Source organism: Macaca fascicularis, chromosome 6 (assembly GCF_037993035.2).
Source record: "Macaca fascicularis isolate 582-1 chromosome 6, T2T-MFA8v1.1".
NCBI lineage: Eukaryota > Metazoa > Chordata > Mammalia > Primates > Cercopithecidae > Macaca > Macaca fascicularis.
The window spans coordinates 145,257,821-145,273,786 of NC_088380.1; the positions used below are offsets into that span (position 1 = coordinate 145,257,821).

General features: G+C 47.1%; 1 protein-coding gene across 3 annotated transcripts in view; it reads left to right on the top strand.

Moving 5' to 3' along the window:
- Positions 1–249: 249 nt before the first annotated feature.
- CTNNA1 (catenin alpha 1) overlaps positions 250–15,966 on the top strand; it is a 177,061-nt gene continuing 161,344 nt past the window's right edge. For 2 of the 3 annotated variants that reach the window (XM_045394926.2, XM_005557915.4), the window contains exon 1: positions 250–329. The gene's annotated coding sequence lies outside the window, so the exon portion shown is untranslated. Of the gene's footprint in view, positions 330–752; positions 983–15,966 lie in introns of those variants that run through there. The other variant, XM_045394927.3, reaches the window with a different exon arrangement.

The following is a 15,966-nucleotide window of genomic DNA, read 5'->3' on the forward strand; positions in this document are numbered from 1 at the left end:
GGGAGGAAGAGGTCCCTCGGGGGTCCCAGCCCGGCGTTGCCAGACTATCTTCGCGGTGGGGGCCTTCCTTTTCCCCAAAAGCAGAGGCCGGAACGGCCGGGAAGAGCGGGCGGGGCGGCGGCGGGAGGCGCCGGGAAGAGCGAGCCGGAGGGAGGTGCCAGGAAGGGCGGGCGGGGCCGGGGCCGGGGCGGGGGCCGCGGGCGGGGGGCGGGCCGGGGGCGGGGGCGCGGGGCTGCTCATTTCCTCCTCCTAGCCGGACTGGAGGGAGACAAAGCAGCGGCCGTCATTTTCGGGCCTCCGGAATTTAGCGCTCACCCCGCTCGCCGCAGGTAACTTCATACCTCCCTCCTCGCGGGCGCTGTCTCTCGGGCCGGGCCGAGAGGGTCCTTGGGCCGGGCAGTCCCAAGCTGGGCCCTGCGAGCGGCACGCTGGCGGGGCGCGGTCTCTTTGGCGACGTCGCCAGGAATTGGACTCCGGGCGGGCGTGGGACCCGCGTAGGGCCGGCGGCCCCTTCCCCCGCGGGGCCCGAGTCTGGGGCCCGGGCGGGTACGGCCGGCGCTTCCCGGCGCTCGGGAAGTCAGGGGGCCGCCGCGGCTGGGGAGACACTACAGGCCCCGCGCCGCCTCTGCTTTTCCTCTTGGAAAAGTTTTCTCGCGGTTTCTAAACTTTGTTGCCGCGGCCTCGGCGCGCGCGGCAGCCCCCGCCGGGCCCCTTAGCCGCCTTCCTTCCCTGGGGCGGCGCGTCTGGGAGCCGCTTTCCGGGGAATTGATTGTCGTCCGGCTCCGAGGCGTCCCTGCCCCCTCCCCCTTCCCGGCCGCCGAGACTTCCCGGTGGGGCGACGGGGACGCGGGCGCGGCGAACCCGGAGGCTGGAACCCGGGCTTCTCCCATAGAGCCTCGCGTTAGGCGCGCCACACCCGTGTGGACTTTTGGCGTGACCGTCCACCTGGACTCGGGGATTACTCAGCTTTCCTGGACTTCTTGTCGGTTGGACGCACTTCGCTTTCAGCCCTAGTTTTCAAGAGTGGCATTAGAGATTTTTTTTTTAATTGTTGTTGACTTTTAAAGGAGCGTGTGTGTGCGTGCGAGTGTGAAGCACTTGTTGGAAAAAATGTTGCCTGAATGAATGCCTGACCTTTGCTTGGCAGCAGTGGCTTCTCAGTAATGCGGGCGGCGGTTGGCACAATTCCAGGGTTGACTCCCTCTTACGTCCTCCTGCATCTTGGTCATATGTTTTTGGTGTGTGTGTTTTGTGCAGAGTTTACAATTATTTCGAAAAGAGCGAGATATGTTAAGTCTACGAGTAAATTCGGGGTATTCTGTATTTATGATGAAGGAAATGCTTACATCATTGTTGGGACAGGATAGGCATTTTGTGGAGCGGATATTTGTGTTTAGTTAGCAGTGACTTTAAAATACTGGACAGGTGGGTGTTTAAGGAACGGAATTTGCAAATCGAATTAGGATGTGTTATTTTGTTTTACAGGAAGAATGAAAAAAAATGAGTGTAGGAATGAGTGTAGGAAAAATGAGTGTAGGAAAAAGAATGAGTGTAGGAATTATCCATAGTTTCTGCCTAATTATTTACCCATCTGGACTTCTGAACAAACATTTTTTTTAAAGACAGGGTCGCCCCGGCTGGAGCGCGATCACAGCTCACCGCAGCCTCTATCTCCTGGGCTCAAGTGATCCCCCCACCTCAGCTTCCCAAGTATCTGGGACTACAGGCACGTGCCACCACACCCGTCTGATTTTTGTATTTTTGGTAGAGATGGGGTCCTCCCGTCTTGCCCGAGCTGGTCTGGAACTCCTGGGCTCAAGTGGTCCTCCTGCCTCGGCCTCCCAAAGTGTTGTGATTACAGGCCTAAGCCAGGGTGCCTGGCCCCATCTGGATTTTTATTCAGTTAAAGAATAATTTTTTAATCCACTTAAGAGCTCACAGTGTAATAGGGGAGATACACACCCCAGATGTAGTACAGAGCGGACTGCAGTAAGTGCCATAACTACTAATGAAACTATTGTCTGAGTCGAATCTTACCTAATACTAACAGCGAAAGAAACTTGTGGAGGCACGGAGATGGGGCTAATAAGTTTTATTTTGATAAGTCCAGAAAGGCTTCCAGGAGGTGGTGGCATTTGATCAGGATGAAACGTGAGTCAAGTTTTTTTTAAGTGAAGGGACAAAGTCATGAGAAGGGTAAAAGGGCATAGGTGTTTGGGGAATTGTGATATCACTCTCTTGGCTTTCTTTTCCTTTTGGCTCATCTCAGGTTCTTTCTTTTCCTCGCCCTCACTCTTTCCTCTCATACCCAAAGTATCTTTGTCCTCCACACCACTGATGTGGCATCACCTTCACTCCCATCAGTGATACCTCATTTCATATAGTGACTTAGAGATGAGAGGTACCCTCCTCCTCCAAGATGAGAATCACTGCTCTGTGCAGTCTCTTCTGTAAGCAGCCTTATGTGCTAAAAGTCCAAGCCTTTATTTTGAGTGCAGATGTGTCTCCTGACCCACATGGTCACCTGTGCATTGGGAAGCTCTTTGGGTGTCCCAGGCTTCTCAAACTCAAGGTGTCCAAAGTGGGATTCCTGTCTCTTCTGGAGACATGAACCAGATGTGGAGATCCAGGGTAACTGCCCTGCCTGGGTTTTGGGATTTCCCCTTTTTTTTTTTTTTTTTTGATGGAGTCTCTCTCTGTTGCCCAGGTTGGGGTTCAACGTGAGGTGATCCCAGTTCACTGCAAACTCCAACTCCTGGGGATTCAAGCGGTTCTCCTGTCTCAGCCTCCGTAGTAGCTGGGATTACAGGTGCCAGCTACCACGCCCAGTTTATTTATTTGTTTATTTCGAGACAGTCTCGCTCTGTCCTCCAGGCTGGAGTGCAGTGGCATAATCTCGGCTCACTGCAACCTCCGCCTCCTGGGTTCAAGGGACTCTCCTGCCTCAACCTCAGGGAACTGGGATTACAGGTGCGCGCCAACATGCCCGCCTACTTTTTTTGTATTTTTAGTAGAGATAGGGTTTCACCATGTTGGCCAGGCTGGTCTCAAACTCCTGACCTCGTGATCCACCCACCTCAGCCTCCCAAAGTGCTGAGATTACAGGCTTGAGCCACCATGCCCAGCCTGATTTTTTTTTTTAGCAGAGATGGGGTTTCATCATATTGGTCAGGCTGGTCTCTAACTCCTGACCTCAGGTGATCCACCTGCCTGAGCCTCCCATAGTGCTGGAATTACAGGTGTGAGCCACCGCACCCGGCGGGTGCGTTTCTTTGAGAAAGTAACTCACTGTGGGGCATGACAGACAGCCCTGATTGTTGGGGGTGGTGGTGTATGCTGATGAGGATATGGAGAGAAGGTACAGGGCGCTCTGCATTTGTAAAGGTCCTGAGACAGGAAAGGCTCCATGTGTTTAGAGACTTGAGAGAAGACTTGTGCAGCTTGGGTACTTTTTGGGTGGGGAGAATACCTCATGTGAGATTGCCAGAGAAGGCAAAGGCCATGTTGGGGTTTTATTCTAGAGGTGTAAGAAGCCATTGTAGGGAGTTTCATGTTCTGATTTCTTTTTTAAGACTCCTGCTCGTGCTTGGAGAAGGCTTGTCTGTGTGCATGTGGAAGCAGAGAGTTGAGCTAGGAAGATGATGGAATTCAAGGTGGTAGGGATGAAGGGAGCTGTATTTTGGAGAAATGAGACAGGACTTAAATATGGATTGGGGCTGGACAGGGTGGCTCATGCCTGTAATCCTGTGTGTGTGTGTGTGTGTGTGTTTTTTGTGGGGAGGCTGAGTTGGGAGGATCACTTGAAGCTAGGAGTTCAAGAACAGCCTGAGCAACTTAATGAGACCCCACCTCTAAAAAAAAAAAAAAGAAAATCAACCAGACATGGTGACATGCTCTGTAGTCCCAGTTACTCAGGAGGCTGAGGTGGGAGGATTCATTACTTGAGCTTGGGAGGTTGCAGTGAGCTCTGATCATGTCACATGCAGCCTGGGTGACAGAGTGAGACCCTGTCTCAAAGAAAGGAAAAAAAGGGAGGAAGGGAGGGAGGAAGGAAGGAAAAAGAAAGAAAATAGAATGGTGGTTGCTAGGGGCCGGGTGAAGGGGAATAGGGAGCTATTGTTACGGGTACAGAGTTCAGTTTGGGAAGATGAAAAAAGTTCTGGAAATGGATGGTGAATGTATGTAATGCCGCTGAGGCATACAGTATTTAAAAACAATTCAAGGCTGCTGTGAACTATGATCATGCCCCTGCACTCCAGCCTGGGCAACACAGTGAGACCCTGACTCAGAAAAAAAAAATGGACTGGATGTTGGGGGCCTAGGGTAAAGTTGTTTCATCAGTGTTTCCCTTCTACTCTCTCAACATAACCTTTCATGATGAGCTTTTAGTCATATCTTAAGACTCAGCACTTTCGTTCCTGGTAGCAAATTTCTTAGCACTGGGTGGTGCATTACATCACGCTGTACGTTATTATTGATGTACCTGTTTGCCTTTACTGCTAGGAAAGGAGCCTTGTAAACTCCTTGAAGGCAGGAACTGATGATGGCCTTAGTCCTTGTCTTGGTGCTTAATACCTGGCATGGAAGGCAAGTTAGATGTTTGTTGAGTGAAGGAGGAAAAAGTCTTTTCTGCTTGGAGTCTAGCTTGTGGATGGAATGATGACAGGTGAGGCAACAGTCAGATTGTGGAGGGCCTCAAATACCAAATTTGGGCAAATTGAGAACCAACTGCAGCCCATTCTTCTTCCTTTCCACCCAGGTCTAATCACTGATGAAATCTTCTCCATGCAGTCCTCAGCTTATATGTAATATATTACTTTTTTCTCCTATTTCTTTTTTTTTTTTTTTGAGATGGAGTTTCGCTGTTGTTGCCCAGGCTAGAGTGCAATGGCTTGATGTCGGCTCACTGCAACCTCTGTCTCCTGGGTTCAGGTGATTCTCCTGCCTTAGCCTCCCAAGTGGCTGGGATTACAGGTGTGTGCCACCACACCTGGCTAATTTTGTATTTCAATTTTATTTATTTATTTATTTATTTATTTATTTATTTATTTTTGAGATGGAGTCTCACTCTGTCACCCAGGCTGGAGTGTAGTGGCGTGATCTCAGCTCACTGCAACCTACGCCTCCTGGGTTCATGCCATTCTCCTGCCTCAGCCTCCTGAGTAGCTGGGACTGCAGGCGTCCACCACCACACCTGGCTAACTTTTTATATTTTTAGTAGAGACAGGGTTTCACCACGTTAGCCAGGATGGTCTCCATCTCCTGACCTCGTGATCCACCCGCCTTGGCCTCCCAAAGTGCTGGGATTACAGGCGTGAGCCACCGTGCCTGGCCTAACTTTTTTGTATTTTTAGTGGAGATGTGGTTTCACCATGTTAGCCAGGATGGTCTCAATCTTCTGACCTTGTGATCTGCCTGTTTTGGCCTCCCAAAAAGTGCTGGGATTACAGGGGTGAGCCACTGCGCCTGGCCAATTTTATTTATTTTGTTGAGATGAAGTCTTGCTCTGTTGCCCAGGCTGGAGTGCAGTGGCACAATCTCGGCTCACTGCAAGCTCCGCCTCCCGGGTTCATGCTATTCTCCTGCCTCAGCCTCCTGAGTAGCTGGGACTACAGGCGCCCGCCACCACGCCCGGCCAATTTTTTTGTATTTTTACTAGAGATGTGGTTTCACCATGTTAAGCAGAATGGTCTCGATCTCCTGATCTCGTGATCTGCCTGTCTCGGCCTCCCAAAAAGTGCTGGGATTACAGGCGTGAGCCCCTGCACCTGTCCAATTTTGTTTATTTTTTTGAAATGAAGTCTTGCTCTGTCACCCAGACTGGAGTGCAGTGGCACAATCTCAGCTCACTGTAACCTCTGTCTCCTGGGTTCAGGTGATTGTCCTGTCTCAGCCTCCTGAGTAGATGGGATTAGAGGTACCCGCCACAATGCCCGGCTAATATTTGTGTTTTTAGTAGAGGCAAGGTTTCGCCATGTTGGCTGGTCTCGTCTTAAACTCCTGACCACACGTGATCTGCCCACCTCGGCCTCCCAGAGTGCTGGGATTACAGGTGTGAGCTACTGCGCCTGGCCTCCTAATTTAATTTTTCAGACTTATTTAATACTGTAAATTGTTGCCACCACTCCTGGGTATCAACCAGGCATTTGTATTTATGTTCCTTTTGTTTGCCATTTTACTGGAATGCTCCATCCTTCTCTAACAAACGCTATCCACTACTGACTTCTTTTTCTTTTTTTTTGAGACGGAGTCTAGCTTTGTTGCCCAGGCTGGAGTGCAGTGGCACCATCTTGGCTCACTGCAACCTCCGCCTCCCGGGATAAAGCAATTCTCCTGTCTCAGCTTCCCAAGTAGCTGGGATTACAGGCATGTACCACCACACCCGCTGATTTTGTTTTTAGTAGAGACAAGGTTTCACCATGTTGGTCAGGCTGGTCTCAAACTCCTGACCTTAGGTGATCCACCTATCTTGGCCTCCCAAAGTGCTGGGATTACAGGCGTGAGCCACCGTGTCCGGGCACGAATAAGATGATTTATAAAGGATATTTTAGGCCGGGTGCAGTGGTTCGTACCTGTAATCCCAGCGCTTTTGGAGACTGAGGCTGGTGGGTCACCTGAGGTCAGGAGTTTGAGACCAACCTGGCCAAACATGGTGAAACCCCATCTCTACTCAAAATACAAAAATTGGCCAGGCGTGGTGGTGTACACCTGTAGTCCCAGCTACTTGGGAGGCTGAGGCTGGAGAATCGGTTAAACCCGGGAGGCAGAGGTGCAGTGAGCCAAGATTGTGCCACTGCACTCCAGCCTGGCAACAGAGTGAGACTCCCTCTAAAAAAAAAAAAAAAAAAAAAAGAATTGTCAGTTTCCTGCAAAAACTGCAAAATTGCAGTTTGCAGGAGAATTGCTTGAACCTGGGAGGTGGCACTTGCAGCGAGCCAAGATCGCGCCATTTGCACTCCAGCCTGGGCGACGAGTGAGACTCCGTCTCAAGGAGAAAAAAAGGATATTTTAATTTTTCATGTGATAAAATGCTGATTTATTCTTTCAATTATGCAGTGCTGGACAGAACATGTTTTTATCCATATTAAGTGGGTTATTATTTAGTATCTTTCTCTTTGCTGTGATACCTGACTCATTTCTTTGCCTATAGCAGGTAGCAGGTACTAGTCAATAAATGTTGAATTAGTTATAATAGATATGGTATGTATAGGGTTGTGCCAGGTTGATAAGGGGTGGAAACATGGTTTTATACCCAGCTTATTAAAATTTTTCTTTTATAAAACTCATGTTTTATGACCTAGAGAAATACTGTTAATGTTTTGTGTATATCCTTTAATATTTTTTATAGGCATGTATATTGACTACATATAACTTATAAAAACCAGATTTTTCCATTATGTGCTCTTTTGTAACCTACTGTCCACTTAATCATAACTGGAACATTTCCTTATTAAGATTAACTTTTATGTATCACTAGGAAGAAATGCTGCCAGATAAACTAGGAAATGCTGTCCATTGTTAGATATATTCAGATTTTAGATGTGAAATGTTAAAAATGTGAAATAGGCCGGGCGCGGTGGCTCAAGCCTGTAATCCCAGCACTTTGGGAGGCCGAGACGGGCGGATCACAAGGTCAGGAGATCGAGACCATCCTGGCTAACCCGGTGAAACCCCGTCTCTACTAAAAAATACAAAAAACTAGCCGGGCGAGGTGGCGGGCGCCTGTAGTCCCAGCTACTCCGGAGGCTGAGGCAGGAGAATGGCGTGAACCTGGGAGGCGGAGCTTGCAGTGAGCTGAAATCCGGCCACTGCACTCCAGCCTGGGTGACAGAGCAAGACTCCGTCTCAAAAAAAAAAAAAAAAAAAAAAAGTGAAATAATTTGTGCTTTAGAATTGATGAAATATGATTAATTTTATAATGCTAACATGGCATGCTAATGATCCCCTCCTATTCCATTATGTAACTTCTTTAGTCAGTCCTCTGTTGGACGTTTAGCAAGCTTCCAGGGCTGCTTTAGTTTGTAGCTAAATCTTTTACCCATCCTTGATCATTATTATTATTATTATTATTATTTCTTTATCTTTTTTGAGACAGAGTCTCACTCTGTCACCCAGGCTGGGGTGCAGTGGTGCTATCATGGCTCACTTTAGCGTTGACCTCCCCAGGCCCAAGCGATCCTTCCACTTCAGCCTCCTGAATAGTTGGGACTTTAGGCATGAGATACCATGCTTGGCTATTTTTTTAAAAAAGATTATTTCTTTAGTATAACTTCTTAGAAGTAGAATTCTTGTGAATATTGTGAATGTACTTATCACTCTTCATTTCCAGAACCTAATGGTGCCTCGCAAGTTCCTTAGGCTCTCTGTTCAGTCTTTTTTTTTTTTTTTTTTTCCTGTTCCTCAGACTCCATAATTTCAATTGCCCTATTTTCAAGTTCATTGATTCATTCTTCTGCCAGCTCAAGTCTGCTTTTGAATCCCCTAGTGACTTTTTAATTTTAGTCATCGTACTTTTCAACTCTAGAATTTCTTTTTGGTATCTTTTTAATTATATTTCCTTTTTTTTTTTTTTTTTTTTAAGACAGTCTCGCTCTGTCACTCAGGCTGGAGTGCAGTGGTGTGATTTCTGCTCACTGTATCCTCTACCTCCTGAGTTCAAGTGATTGTCCTGCCTCAGCCTTCTGAGTAGCTGGGACTGCAGGTGTGTGCCATCCTGCCTGACTAATGTTTGTATTTTTAGTAGAGATGGGCTTTGGCCATGTTAGCCAGGCTGGTCTCAGACTCCTGGCCTCAAGTGATCTGCCCGCCTTGGCCTCCCAAAGTGTTGGGATTACAGGCATGAGCCACTGCACCTGGCCAATATTTTTATTTTTATGTTTATTTTTGAGATGGAGTCTCGCTCTGTTGCCAGGCTGGAGTGCAGTGGCACGATCTCGGCTCACTGCAACCTATGCCTCCTGTGTTCAAGTGATTCTTCTGCCTCAGCCTCCCGAATAGCTGGGACTACAGGTGTGCACCACCACGCCCAGCTAATTTTTGTATTTTTAGTAGAGTTGGCATTTCACCATGTTGGCCAGGATAGTCTTCATCTCTTGACCTTGTGATCTGCCTGCCTCAGCCTCCCAAAGTGCTGGGATTACAGGCGTGAACCACCACACCTGGCTGGTATTTTTATTTTTAAAATACATTATTTTCTTGATTTTTTTCCCCACACCTTCCTTTCATTTTTTGGACATCTATGAGACAGTTGTTTTAGTGTCTTAGTCTAGTAGGTCTTCCATCTGGTCTTTCTCTGGGACAGTTTTTTTTTTTCTTTTTTTTGAGATGGAGTTTTGCTCTTGTTGCCCGGGCTGGAGTGCAATGGCGCAATCTCGGCTCACCGCACTGCCTCCTGGCTTCAAGTGATTCTCCTGCCTCAGCCTCCTGAGTAGCTGAGATTACAGGCATGCGCCACTATGCCCGACTAATTTTGTATTTTTAGTAGAGGTGGGATTTCTCCATGTTGGTCAGGCTGGTCTCGAACTCCTGAACTCAGGTGATCAGCCAGCCTCGGCCTGCCAAAGTGCTGGGATTACAGGCATGAGCCACCGTGCCCAGCAACTGGGACAGTTTTTATTGGTTAATTTTTTTTTAATAGGTCATACTTTCCTGTATATTTGTATGCCTTGTGACTTTAATTTTTTTTTGAAAACTGGACATTTGAATCTAATGATGTGCTAACTCTGAAAATTGGATTCTTCTCATTCCAAGGGTTTGCTGGGTTTTTTTGTTTATTTATTACAGTTAGTTTTTATGCTGAGGGTCAGCCCGACATACAAACTTAAGGACTTCTCAGGTCTTTTTTGAGCCTGCACCTTTCTCTGGGCATGCACCATGGTAACTTTTTTCTTTATCTCCCCCTCACCCTCATGATTGCTTTTGAATATCCTAGTCTTTAAAGTCTAGCTCCTAAAGAGGAAAAAGAGAAAATGAAGGAAGTAGGGGGGTGGAGGCCATTGGCCCATTAAATTCTCTGGAAGTCTACTTCAGCTAGACGGGGAGGGCTTGCAGTCATGGAGGGGGTGCAATAATGGCTATCCTTCTCAGTGTGTGCCTATCCCTGATTAGAAGCAGCAATCAGCAGTTAGAATATGGATCCCTAATATTTGGAGGACAGGGTCCTTATTGCCCATCCTGGTTCCCAAAAGCTGCTTGCAGGCTATTTCAGGAATGCATTCTAGGTTGTCTGCCCATCGCTGGGGGCTAGGGAATGGGGTAGCTGCTGCTCAGCTAAGGGCTGAAGTTGACCGAAATTAACCCAATTTACTGTCCCAGTCTTTCCTTGGAAGTTGCAAGCTTTCTTCAGCAATCCCCAGAATTACATCTGACGAATTATGCCAGTGTAATTGTCTAGGTGGGGAGACTGATTTTGGTGCTTCCTACTCTGCTGTTTTGGAATCCAGAATCCTCTCCCAGAATTTCTTTCCTTTTTATTTTTGAGATGGAGTTTCACTTCTGTTGCCCAGGCTGGAGTGCAATGGCGCGATCTTGGCTCACCGCAACCTCTACCTTCCGGGTTCAAGTGATTCTCCTGCCTCAACTTCCTGAGTTGCTGGAATACAGGCATACGCCACCATGCCTGGCTAATTTTGTTTTTTTTTCAGTAGAGACGGGGTTTCTGCATGTTGGTCAGGCTGATCTTGAACTCCTGACCTCAGGTGATCCACCCGCCTTGGCCTGCCAAAGTGCTGGGATTACAGGAATGATCCACTGTGCCTGGCCGAATTTCTTTCCTTTTAAAGACTGAATAATGTTCCATTTATTGTATGTGTATGCCATATTTTGTTTATCCATTCTTTTTTCTTTTTTGGGACAGAGTCTCTCTCTGTTGTCCAGGCTGGAGTACAGTGGTGCGATCCTGGCTCACCGCAACCTCTGCCTCCCAGGTTCAAACGATTCTCCTGCTTCAGCCTCCTGAGTAGCTGGGATTATAGGTGTGCGCCACTACCACCTGGCTAACTTCTTTATTTTTGGTAGAAACGGGGTTTCACCATATTGGCCAGAGTGGTCTCTAACTCCTGACCTCAAATGATTCACTTGCCTTAGCCTTGAAAACTGCTGGGATTACAGGTGTGAGCCACCGCGTCTGGCCTATCCATTCATGTGTTGATGGACATTTGGATTATTTCCAGGATATGCTACTTTTTTATAGCTCTTAAAATTTTTCCAGATTCCTCTCCAGAAATGTGCTTTATCATTACCCGTGGTACGTTAGGGTATTTTCCACTTTAGACATTCTTGATCTATTGTCTGAGTACTTGAAGTGGTGTGACTGTAGGCTGACTGTTGAATGAAGCTAAAAGGGGGGTTTTAATAGCAGGTCACAAATTGGTTAGAAGAGGAAATGTCTCTTGGGCTAGTTGGGTATATAATAAGTTCTAGAAGGCCACATGCTGGTGATGTTGTCATCCAGAAAGGGTTTGGTACTGAATTTCTGCCTTGCAAAGCAGTGTGCTGTGTGCTGGAGAGATGTTAATGTGTAAGCCACCATTGCTAACCCCAGGAAATTTATGAACTCACGAGATTAGGTTTGGTAAAATAGCTGATAGGTAAGAATTGGCACTGGGCACGGTGGCTCACGCCTGTAATCCCAGCACTTTGGGAGGCCGACGCGGGTGGATCATGAGGTCAGGAGATCAAGACCATCCTGGCCAACATGGTGAAACCCCATCTCTACTAAAACTACAAAAATTAGCTGGGTGTGGTGGTGCATGCCTGTAGTCCCAGCTACTGGGGAGGCTGAGACAGGAGAATTGTTTGAACCCGGGAGACAGAGGTTGCAGTGAGCCAAGATCGTGCCACTGCACTCCAGCCTGGCAACAGAGTGAGACTCTGTCTCAAAAAAAAAAAATAAATAAATTGGCAGTTTATACCCATTTTTTGCTAATCTGTCATGAGAGATGTTTCTTACTTCATTGTACATAGAGCAGTTGAGCTAATTCAGTTAAACATGTATAGAGTGTTAGATTAGATGAAAGTTACCACGATCAAAAAACCATGGTGCATGTGCTCAAAAGAGCTCTCAGTTTCATGGGAGACACACACACACAGGTAATAGTGCTGTGTGGCAAGTGCTGGGGGAACGTGGTATATTGTGTCTCTTTGTGAGGCAGAGATGACAGATGTCTGATTCTTGAAGGAAAATCAGTAGCTTTCCAGTTTGAGAAGACTTGAAGGGTGCTCTGGGCAGAGGAACAGTCTTGTGTATAGATCTGGAGGCATGCAGGTGCATTGGGGAGTATTTTCTTGGAGTGGAGACAGTTGATGAGGCTGACAAGCTAGAACAGGTGAGGCTTGCAGGAGTTTTGGCTTCATCCTGTGTGCTGGGGAAACAATACTATGTTTTTTTTTTTTTCAGAGGGAGTGACCCAGTGATAATGATAACTGGGGCTCCCTGGGGAATGATTGGAAATTAGAAGACACTTCGATATTCTCAACCAGCAATAACAGAGCCCTGAGAACAGGAAGGGGGTTAGTAGGGTGAGTGAGGTGTTTACTGAGGTGCAGAGGAGAAAGAAAATGAGGCTAGAGCCTCCTTCTAGGAACCTGGGTTGGTGGAACTTTGGTCAGTGGAGAAGGGGAAGGCTACAGTGGGAATACAGTGGAGTATAGAGGGGATGCTTGGTTTGGGGCTCATGGAGTTTGAGGAACTCAGCTTTGCAGTTAAGTGCATGAAGAGGTCCTATACTTGTGAAAATGCAGCTCTGGTGAAGGCATGTCTCGTCCCTTCCCACTTTCACTGTGGTAACTGGAAGAGGCGGGGTTTGCTCCTTTACCTTTATTTTTTAGGGGGCAGAGGGAAGGGGTTGTTTCAGTGTTTCTCAAGTAGTTGTTATGAACAGTAAAAATAAAATGGGTCCAGGTATTTTTAAGATAGGAAGAATAAAGTTCAACCCTCTAATGTCTTCTGAATTTTGTAGCTCCCCTCCCCTCCCCTCCCCTCCCCTCCCCTCCCCTCCCCTCCCCTCCCCTCCCCTCCCCTCCCCTGCCCTGCCCTGCCCTGCCCTGCCCTGCCCTGCCCTGCCCTGCCCTGCCCTGCCCTGCCCTGCCCTGCCCTCCCGGAGACAGAGTCTTGCTCTGTCGCCCAGGCTGGAGTGCAGTGGCACGATCTCGGCTCACTGCAAGCTCTGCCTCCTGGGTTCACGCCGTTCTCCTGCCTCAGCCTCCAAGTAGCTAGGACTACAGGCTCCCGCTACCACGCCCGGCTAATTTTTTGTATTTTTGGTAGAGACGGTTTCACCATGTTAGCCAGGATGGTCTCGATCTCCTGACCTTGTGATCTGCCTGCCTTGGCTTCCCAAAGTGCTGGGATTACAGGCGTGAGCCGCCGAACCAGGCTGAATTTCTTAGTTTTTCTTTCAGCTTGTTATCTGCCACTTCACTGTGCATCCTCTATTTTTCACTCACTGTGGTTCCTGGAAGGTCCTGATGTTCTTTGGCGCCATCGTCCTTCATGACCTGAAACAGCCTCCCTGCCCTCAAGCAGTATGTCAGATACTCAGTGAGGTCTTCCGGACTATTTGGGGACTGTCTTTTGGGTGGGGCACTTACAACCTTATACCTTCTATTGTATTGTAACTCTTTTCCTGTATAGACGGTGTAAGCATTTTCCCCCTACTTTTTTGGGGGAAGATCTTCAAACCTGCAGAAAAGTTGAAGTACAGTGAGCACTTGATTTACCAGCTGACCAATTGTTAACTTTTTTCAAATTTTCTCAATTACTCGATAGAAACTTTATTTCAGAGTCATTTGAAAGTAAACTGCAGACCTCATGGCACTTCAGTCTTCAGCATGTTATTCTGAAGAATAACATAACAGGCCCTACATAACCCTGACACTACTGTCACACTCAAGACCTTTTACATTGATACAGTAACATGTAATCCCTTTTAAAGAGCAGTCTGAGGGTTAGCATTAGCTGTCCCTGGGAGCTCTTGAGAAATGCAGAATCTTAGGCCTTACCCTAGATGTATTGAATCAGTATCTGTTTTAACAAGATCCCCAGAAGTACTGATTTTTTTGTACAGACCGTATTCACATTCAGATTCTCACAGTTGTTCCAGTGATACCCTTTATGGTTTTTCTTTTTCTTTTTAAAAATCAGGAATCGAGAAAAGATCACATATTGTATTCGGTTGTCATATGTCTTTAGCCTTCACTTCCACCTTTCCCACTTGGGACAGTGACATTTTTGTATAGTTTAGGCCAGTTTTGTAGATGTTCTCCATTTCGGATTTGTCAGATAGGTGTGGTGATGTTTTTTTGTTGGGTTTTTGAGATCGAGTTTCGCTCTGTCACCCAGGCTAGAGTGCAGTGGTGCAGTCTCGGCTCACCTCAACCTCCGCCTCCTGGGTTCAAGCGATTCTCTTGCCTCAGCTTCCTATAAGCTTTTTTTTTTTTTTTTTTTTTTTTTTTTTTTTTTTATAACATAGAGATAGGGTTTCACCATATTGGCCAGGGTGGTCTCAAATTCCTAACCTCAAGCAATCCGCCCACTTTGTCATCCTAAAGTGCTGGGATTACAGGCGTGAGACAACTGTGTCTGGTTTTGTTTTGTTTTGTTTTGATTTTGAGATGGAGTCTTGCTGTGTTGCCTAGGCTGGAGTGCAGTGGCTGTTTGCAGGCACAATCATTGCATGCTAAACTCCTAAACTCCTGGGTACAAGTGGTCCTTCTGCCTGAGCCTCCCTAGTGGCTGCGACTGTTGGTGCAAGTCACTGTGCCTGGCTTGATGATGTTTCTTTCTTAGGGCATTTGGTGAGTCAGGTTGTTCCACTGATGATGCTAAGTTTAAACACTTGGGTAAGTAACATCTTCCAGATTTCTGTGTTACGAAGACAGAATGGTCTTTTGGTCTTAATAATTAATTGCTACAGTGATCTGCTAGCAATTTCCAGTTCATCTAGCATCTAGCAGGATCCGACATCTAGCAGGATCCCAGAACTGATAATTGGTCAGTCATTGATGAATGAATGACTGAATAGGTTATCCAAGATATATACTACAAGTTTTAGAGGCCATTCTTTCTTGTTTTCTTTCCTTTTTTAGTTTTTATTTTTGTAGAGACGAAGTCTCCCTATGTTGCCCAGGCTGGTCTGGAACTCCTGGGCTTAAGTGATCCTCCTGCCTCAACCTCGCAAAGTTCTGGGATTACAGATGTGAGCCACTGAGCCTGGTTCTTCTTGTTTTCCTGCTCAGTCTGGGTAACTTCTCAGACTCTCTAGTCAAGTCCAGGCATCTTTTTGCCTGACTTTCCAACAAAAATACCTCACTCTTCTCCCTGTGGGCTTCTTAGCCGTGTGAAAGGTTTCTCCTCCCTTAGTGCCACTGTGTTTTAAAATTTTTATTATTATTTTTTATTATTATTATTATTTTTTGAGATGGAGTCTTGCTCTGTTGCCTAGGCTAGAGTGCATGATCTCTGCATGATCTCGGCTCACTGCAACCTCCGCCTCTTGGGTGCAAGTGGTCCTCCTGCCTCAGCCTCCCGATATTTTAATTTTATTATTTTATTTTATTTTTTTGAGACAGAGTTTCGCTCTTGTTGCAGAGGCTGGAGTGCAATGGTGCGATCTTGGCTCACTGCAGCCTCCTTCTGGGTTCAAGCGATTCTCCTGCCTCAGCCTCCCAAGTTGCTGGGATTACAGATCTGCGCCACTACGCCCAGATAATTTTGTATTTTTAGTAGAGACAGGGTTTCTGCCTGTTGATCAGACTGGTCTCGAACTCCCGACCTCAGGTGATCCGTCTAAGTGCTGGGATTACAGGTGTGAGCCACTGCACCCGGCTGCTTATTTTATTTATTATTTATTTATATATTGAGATGGAGTTTCAGTCTTGTTGCCCAGGCTGGAGTGCAATGGCATGATCTCGGCTCATTGCAACCTCTGCCTCTTGGGTTCGAGTGATTCTCTTGCCTCAGCCTGC